The sequence below is a fragment of the Homarus americanus genome, unplaced genomic scaffold, assembly GCF_018991925.1.
Source record: "Homarus americanus isolate GMGI-L3 unplaced genomic scaffold, GMGI_Hamer_2.0 scaffold22250, whole genome shotgun sequence".
NCBI lineage: Eukaryota > Metazoa > Arthropoda > Malacostraca > Decapoda > Nephropidae > Homarus > Homarus americanus.
This window is the reverse complement of record NW_024741189.1, coordinates 2,226,485-2,234,831: the sequence shown is the minus strand read 5'-3', so window position 1 is coordinate 2,234,831 and position 8,347 is coordinate 2,226,485. Positions and strand designations below refer to the sequence as shown.

The window sequence follows — 8,347 nt, the reverse complement described above, 5'->3', positions numbered from 1 at the left end:
CAAAAGATAATAAACAGGTGAATCATGTCTCAAATTCATGGTGCCTATTGTTCAGACTAGGCTTTGATAATTCACGTCACATTTACACAAGTCTAAGAAATAATGAACCAAAAATTTTGCTTCTCAAGTATATGTCGAGTGGGTTACATTTTGTACGGTGGATACCAATAGGTGTCTTAATCGTGTGTTTGGCTATGCCTTTATCCAAAATGTGGTTATGATTCCAAGTTGGGGCACAGTTACGTCGACCAAATAGTTAGAGAACGTGGAAAGAAGACAAAGAGGCTAAACAGTTACTAAGTAAATTTCGACTAATGGTAACAAACACTGGCTAACGGTAAAGTAACATTAATTGGTTTCACAAGTAATCCTAACTCTACGACAGAGTCCTTAGAAACTAATCGTTCATCGTTTCTCAGCGCAACCACACCACTATGTCGTAGCGTACACACCACACCAACCATTACTCACAGCGAAATTTATTATTATTATTATTATTATTATTATTATTATTATTATTATTATTATTATTATTATTATTATTTATTCTTGGTTTTGTGTCTCAAAACCGTCGTGCCAATGTCCCGGAACTCTTGATTCTTCTTAGGTTGTTATATAAAAAAAAAAAGGCATTGCCATCACTACTGCATCAAATAACAGACCATTAAGCCTATGGTCAGTTTTATTCAATGACATACGTTCACAGAAATAAATTAAACTAATCTATTTATGAAAGAACAGGATTTAAAGTTGCCAGAGAAAAACAGACTGTAAGTGATCTTTGCTGGTGAGTGCCTGAGTGCCATGGTTAAATAATACTCTGCATATATTTTTCTCCAAGGTACTGAACTAAAATATCGTCCATGTGTTGATTACAGCGTGGTCCAGTTGCACCACCTCATGTACTAACAGTTCCCTTCATCACCACCAAGCTTTAAGGTACCCATATCACTCTAATTCACCCTTTTGTTTAAATCATATATATACAAAGTGATGCAAAACACAAGAGCTGAGGAGAATGGACCATTATACTGTACAAGGTCTATATACTGTAGAGCAGGGGTGGCCAACCCGTCAATCCCTTCTCTAGTCGACTGCATGGCATAGTTAAACTTAATGACCAGCTGCCATACAAAAATCATATTAAAATTTTGTTCATAATCATTGGGATATTATTTTTGTTCAGATTTTTTCTTGGATAGATTATCATTATGGACACATCAGAACGATACATACAGAAAAACTTCGACCGTGCCATGCTGTACGTGGCGGAACCTGATAGAAAGTGTTGGCGATCATACGGGCGGGTGCTGGCTGGTTCATGGTGAGGAAATTGATCAGCAAGTTGTCATCAGTTGTGGGCTAAAACTAAGCAAGTATTTGCTTTTGAGTTTACAAATACACGTTAAACCTTGTATTAATGAAATTGGGAATGAAAAAGTCGACTCAATATTGAGTAGTCTTGTCAAAATTAAAGAAAGAGAATGATAAAATAATTAACAACCCTGTCCCTACGAGCCTACACACTTGTCACCAGCAATGCAGCGATTTTCAATCATCTGCAATACTTGTTATTCTTGTTTTGGAAAAGTCTTGGGTGATTACGAGAATTACTGACTTTTTAACTTAGCAACGGTTCTCGCCGCAACCCTAGAGAATACAGAAGTGTCCACACTAGCCGGCGACAATTGCTTATGAAAAAACAATAAAAACCAAAATAAAAAAGTTATGCTATTACGGTTAGTAACTCCCATATTCACAAAGGAAAAGTCATGGAAAAAAGTTATTCTCGTATTCACGTACAACTTTTTCTTTTCCAAATACAGGTTATTGGCCATCAACTGAACCAAAAATGAGTCCTGGACCAAGTACTAAAAGGACCAAAATTTACCATTTTCACAATGAATGGGAGGAAGTCTATTTTTTTTTACCATAAATAATTTGAGGTGTGTGTGTCTGACCTGCCACGCGCCTCCAGCTCTCTCGCCAAGAAAGGAGCTATGAAAGAGGAAAGTTAATGAACTGAAATCACAGCTTACTGCAAAACAAACTCTTTTTGCCGGCGCGAGTTCAAAATCAAGGGTAGCACCATTACGTCATTCAGGGTGAGTCGAGTACTCACAAAGCATAAAAAACATTTCAAGATGGAGAAATATTTAAAGGCCTTTTAGAAGCAGCAGATTCGTGGTTTAAAAATTTAAAAAATAAGTCTAAAATACTGTTTTCTATTAAGGATGTTCAGTTATCAAGAAACAGTCATGAGGCGCTGTGAATTATGGCTGGGGATTTGGGTGAACAACTGAATAAAGACATACATGAGTGTGTGTTCTTTTCATTACAATTTGATGAGTCTACTGATATGGTCGATACATCACCATTATGTATTTTCATTAGACTGGTGTTTAAAGACATGAGTACCAAAGAGGAACTGCTGACAATTCCACTATTAAAAGGAAAAAATTGGGGTGAAGAGATATTTCAGACTTTCAGTGATTTTGGTAATATTTCACAGTTGCCAACTTGTATCTATGACAACTGATGGAGCACCTGCAATGGCTGGTCGAGTCAGTGGGTTCATTGCCCTGTGCAGGAGTGATGATAGGTTTCCTAACTTCTGATCACAACTAAGTGTGGCTGTTAGATTTAGCTTATTTAGTTGATATGACTGCCATGCTAAATAAACTAAAGGGAAAGATAAAGCTATAGTTGACATGATGAGTGCTGTGACTGCTTTCAAGCAATAACTAAAACAAGTGTCTTCGCAGCTGCAGCAACATCAACTACGAAACTTCAGAAATACAATGTCTGAACTAGAAAACCAAGGAAAAGGGTGTGACCAGTTTGACAGTGCTCGATATACTGAACAGGTACAAAACCTTGCCTCATATTTTGACAGACGGTTTCAAGATATATCAGCAATAGAACCTGTTGCAACATATACGTGCTTTCCGTTTGGTAAAGACAAATAGTGAAGATATTGCATCTAGAATGGCATCAGTATTTAACATGGACATATCTGAAGTCGAAAATGAACTTCTAAAACTTTAAAATGCTATTCAGATCAAATCAATGGCAACGGGAGGAAGTTTCTGGAACCTTTTCAGTGAAGAAATATATCCCAATGTCAGAAAATGTGCCATAGGAGGAGGGGGTGTTTTGGGTGAATATTAGGCTGGTAGATCGCGGCAGGGTAACTGGAAAAAGTAGATCACATCACACAAAAGGTTGGCCACCCCTGCTGTAGAGTGTAGATAGTCCCCCTGCTGTAGCGTGTAGATAAACCCCCCTGCTGTAGAGTGTAGATAGTCCCCCTGCTGTAGCGTGTAGATAAACCCCCCCTGCTGTAGCGTGTAGATAAACCCCCCTGCTGTAGCGTGTAGATAAACCCCCCTGCTGTAGAGTGTAGATAAACCCCCTGCTGTGGGGTGTAGATAAACCCTGCTGTGGAGTGTAGATAAACCCCCTGCTGTAGGGGTGTGGATAAACCCCTGCTGTGGCGTGTAGATAAACCCCCTGCTGTAAAGTGTAGATAAACCCCCTGCTGTAGCGTGTGGATAAACCCTGCTGTAGAGTGTGAGATAGTCCCCCTGCTGTAGAGTGTGAATAAACCCCTGCTGTAGAGGTGTAGATAAACCCCCTGCTGAGAGTGGAATAAACCCCTGCTGTGGAGTGTAGATAAACCCCCTGCTGTGGTGTGGATAAACCTGCTGAGGTGTGATAAACCCCTGGGTGTATAAACCCCTGCTGTAGAGTGTAAATCCCCTGCTGTGGCGTGTAGATAAACCCCTGCTGGGGTGTAGATAAACCTGCTGTAGAGTGTGAATAAACCCCTGCTGTAGAGTGTAGATAAACCCCTGCTGTGTGGGGTGTGGATAAACCCCTGCTGTGGGGTGTAGATAAACCCTGTGTAGGTGTGAACTGCTGTAGAGTGTGATAAACCCCTGTAGAGTGTAGATAAACCCCCTGCTGTAGGAGTGTGATAAACCCTGCTGTAGAGTGTAGATAAACCCCCTACTGTGGCGTGTGACTTTGTAGCGTGTAGATAAACCCCTGCTGTAGGGGTGTAGATAAACCCCCTGTGGCGTGTGAATAAACCCCCTGCTGTGGTGGAGATAAACCCCCTGCTGTAGAGTGTAGATAAACCCCCTGCTGAGGTGTGGAATAAACCCCTGCTGTAGAGTGTAGATAAACCCCCTGCTGTAGCTGTAGATAAACGCCAGAGTGTGGATAAACCCCCTGCTGTAGAGTGTAGATAAACCCCTGTGATACCGCTGTGGGTATAAACCCCTGCTGTGGCGTGTAGATAAACCCCGCTTGGGGAGTGTGATAAACCCCCTGCTAGAGTGTAGATAAACCCCCTACTGTGGCGTGTAGATAAACCCCTGCTGTAGGTGTAGATAAACCCCCTGCTGTAGGTGTAGATAAACCCCTGCTGTGTGTAGATAAACCCCCTGCTGTGGGGTGTAGATAAACCCCTGCTGTAGAGTGTAGATAAACCCCCTGCTGTAGGGTGTAGATAAACCCCTGCTGTGGTGTGTAGATAACCTGCTGTGGTGGATAAACCCCTGCTGCAGGTGTAGATAAACCCTGCTGTAGCATGTAGATAAACCCCTGCTGTAGAGTGTAGATAAACCCCCTGCTGTAGAGTGTAGAAACCCCTGCTGTAGAGGTGTAGATAAACCCCCTGCTGTAGAGTGTAGATAAACCCCCTGCTGTAGAGTGTAGATAAACCCCCTACTGTAGGTGTGAATAAACCCCCTGCTGTGGAGTGTGAATAGCCCTGCTGTAGAGTGTAGATAGCCCCTGCTGTAGAGTGTAGATAAACCCCCTGCTGTAGCATTAGATAAACCCCCTGCTGTAGAGTGTGAATAAACCCCTGCTGTAGAGTGTAGATAAACCCCCTGCTGTAGAGTGTAGATAAACCCCCCTGTAGTGTAGATAAACCCCTGCTGTGGGGTGTGGATAGACCCTGCTGTGGGTGTGGATAAACCCTGCTGTAGAGTGTAGATAAACCCCTGCTGTAGAGTGTAGATAAACCCCTGCTGTAGAGTGTGATAACCCTGCTGTAGAGTGTAGATAAACCCCCCTGCTGTAGAGTGTAGATAAACCCCCTGCTGTAGAGTGTGAGATAAACCCCTGCTGTAGAGTGTAGATAACCCTGCTGTGGTGTGATAGCCCCCTGCTGTAGGTGTAGATAGCCACCCTGCTGTAGAGTGTGAATAGCCCCTGCTGTGAGGTGTAGATAGTCCCCTGCTGTAGAGTGTAGATAAACCCCCCTGCTGTGGGTGTAGATAAACCCCCTGCTGTAGAGTGTGAATAAACCCCTGCTGTAGAGTGTAGATAGACCCCCTGCTGTAGAGGTGTAGATAAACCCCCTGCTGTAGGTGTGGGTAAACCCCCTGCTGTAGAGTGTAGATAAACCCCTGCTGTAGGTGTAGATAAACCCTGCTGTAGAGTGTGTGATAAACCCCTGCTGTAGCGTGTGGAAAAACCCCTGTGGCGTGTAGATAAACCCCCTTGCTGTAGAGTGTAGATAAACCCCCTGCTGTAGCGTGTAGTAAACCCCCCTGCTGTAGAGTGTATAAACCCCTCTGTAGCGTGTAGATAAACCCCTGCTGTAGGGTGTGATAAACCCCTGCTGTAGAGTGTAGATAAACCCCTACTGTAGCGTGTGATAAACCCCTGCTGTAGAGTGTAGATAAACCCCCTGCTGTAGAGTGTAGATAAACCCCTGCTGTGAGTGTAGATAAACCCCCTGCTGTAGAGTGTAGATAAACCCCTGCTGTAGAGTGTAGATAAACCCCCTGCTGTAGAGTGTGAATGAAACCCCCTGCTGTAGAGTGTAGATAAACCCCCTGCTGTAGAGTGTAGATAAACCCCCTGCTGTAGAGTGTAGATAAACCCCTGCTGGAGTGTAGATAAACCCCTGCTGTAGGTGTAGATAAACCCCTGCTGTAGAGTGTAGATAAACCCCTGCTGTAGAGTGTAGATAGCCACCCCTGCTGTAGAGTGTAGATAAACCCCTGCTGTAGAGTGTAGATAAACCCCCTGCTGTGGAGTGTAGATAAACCCCTGCTGTGAGTGTAGATAAACCCCCTGCTGTAGAGTGTAGATAGCCACCCCTGCTGTAGAGTGTGGATGATACCCCCTGCTGTAGAGTGTAGATAGCCACCCCTGCTGTAGAGTGTAGATGAGCCCCCTGCTGTAGAGTGTAGATAGCCACCCTGCTGTAGAGTGTAGATAGTCCCCTGCTGTAGGGTGTAGATAGCCACCTGCTGTGAGTGTGGATAAACCCCCTGCTGTGAGTGTGTAGATAAACCCCCTGCTGTAGAGTGTAGATAAACCCCCTGCTGTAGAGTGTAGATAGCCACCCTGCTGTAGAGTGTAGATAGTCCCCCTACTGTAGAGTGTAGATAGCCACCCTGCTGTAGGTGATGACCCCTGCTGTGGGGTGTGAATCCACCCTGCTGTGAGTGTGAGGTCCCCTGCTGTGGTTAGCCACGAGAGTGTAGATAGTCCCCTGCTGGAGTGTAGAAGCCACCCCTGCTGTAGAGTGTAGATAAACCCCCTGCTGTAAGTGTAGTAGCCACCCTGCTGTAGAGTGTGGATAAACCCCTGCTGTAGTGTAGATAGCCACCCTGCTGTAGAGGTGTAGATAGTCCCCCTACTGTAGAGTGTAGATAGCCACCCTGCTGTAGAGTGATGAACCCCCTGCTGTAGAGTGTGAATATCACCCTGCTGTAGAGTGTGGATAGTCCCTGCTGTGGAGTGTGATAGCCACCCCTGCTGTAGAGTGTAGATAGCCACCTGCTGTAGAGTGTAGATAAACCCCTGCTGTGAGGTGTAGATAGCCCCTGCTGTGGAGTGTGGATAATGTCCCCCTGCTGTAGAGTGTAGATAACCACCCCTGCTGTAGAGTGTAGATAGCCACCCCTGCTGTGGGGTGTAGATAAACCCCCTGCTGTAGAGTGTAGATAGCCACCTGCTGTAGAGTGTAGATAGTCCCCTGCTGTAGGTGTAGATAGACACCCTGCTGTAGTGTGTTGATAAACCCCTGCTGTGTAGAGTGTAGATAGCCACCCCTGCTGTAGAGTGTAGATAGTCCCCTGCTGTAGAGTGTAGATAGCACCCCTGCTGTAGAGTGTAGATAGTCCCCCTGCTGTAGAGTGTAGATAGTCCCCCTGCTGTGGGGTGTAGATAAACCCCTGCTGTAGAGTGTAGATAAACCCCCTGCTTTGTAGAGTGTAGATAGTCCCCTGCTGCTGTGGAGTGTAGATAGTTCCCCCTGCTGTGGAGTTAGATAAACCCCTGCTGTAGAGTGTAGATAAACCCCCTGCTGTAGAGTGTAGATATACCCCTGCTGTAGGTGTAGATAAACCCCCTGCTGTAGAGTGTAGATAAACCCCTGCTGTAGAGTGTAGATAAACCCTGCTGTAGAGTGTAGATAGACCCCCTGCTGTAGAGTGTAGATAGCCACCCTGCTGTAGTGTGTAGATAAACCCTGCTGTAGAGTGTAGATAGTCCCCTGCTGTAGAGTGTAGATAGTCCCCCTGCTGTAGAGTGTTGATAGACCCCCCCTGCTGTAGAGTGTAGATAGTCCCCTGCTGTAGAGTGTAGATAAACCCCTGTAGAGTGTGAATAGTCCCCCTGCTGTAGAGTGTAGATAGACCCTGCTGTAGAGTGTAGATAGTCCCCTGCTGTAGTGTGTAGATAGCCACCCTGCTGTAGAGTGTGAATAGTCCCCTGCTGTAGAGTGTGGATAGCCACCCTGCTGTAGAGTGTGGATAAACCCCTCTGCTGTAGAGTGTAGATAGTCCCCTGCTGTAGAGTGTAGATAGACCCCTGCTGTAGAGTGTAGATAGACCCCTGCTGAAGGTGTAGATAGTCCCCTGCTGTAGAGTGTGAGTAGCACCCCTGCTGTAGTGTAGATAAACCCCTGCTGTAGAGTGTAGATAGCCACCCCTGCTGTAGAGTGTGGATGGTCCCCCCCTGCTGTAGAGTGTAGATAAACCCCCTGCTGTAGAGTGTAGATAGCCACCTGCTGTAGAGTGTAGATAGCCACCCTGCTGTAGAGTGTAGATAAACCCCTGCTGTAGAGTGTGGGAGCCACCCTGCTGTGAGGTGTGAATAGTCCCCTGCTGTAGAGTGTAGATAAACCCCTGCTGTAGAGTGTAGATAGCCACCTGCTGTAGAGTGTAGATAAACCCCTGCTGTAGAGTGTAGATAGTCCCCTGCTGTAGAGTGTAGATAAACCCCCTGTGTGAGTGTGAATAGCCACCTGCTGTAGAGTGTAGATAAACCCCCTGCTGTAGGTGTAGATAGCCACCCCTGCTGTAGGTGTAGATAG

The 8,347-nt window shown here is 45.5% G+C and overlaps 1 long non-coding RNA gene across 1 annotated transcript; it reads right to left on the bottom strand.

The window, feature by feature from the left end:
• Positions 1–6,400: 6,400 nt before the first annotated feature.
• Positions 6,401–7,457, bottom strand: LOC121875737. The gene is made up of 3 exons (XR_006090662.1): positions 7,428–7,457; positions 6,638–6,689; positions 6,401–6,422 (listed from the first exon to the last, which is right to left on the bottom strand). It is a non-coding gene; the product is annotated as an uncharacterized LOC121875737 (long non-coding RNA).
• Between the last annotated feature and the right edge of the window lie 890 nt (positions 7,458–8,347).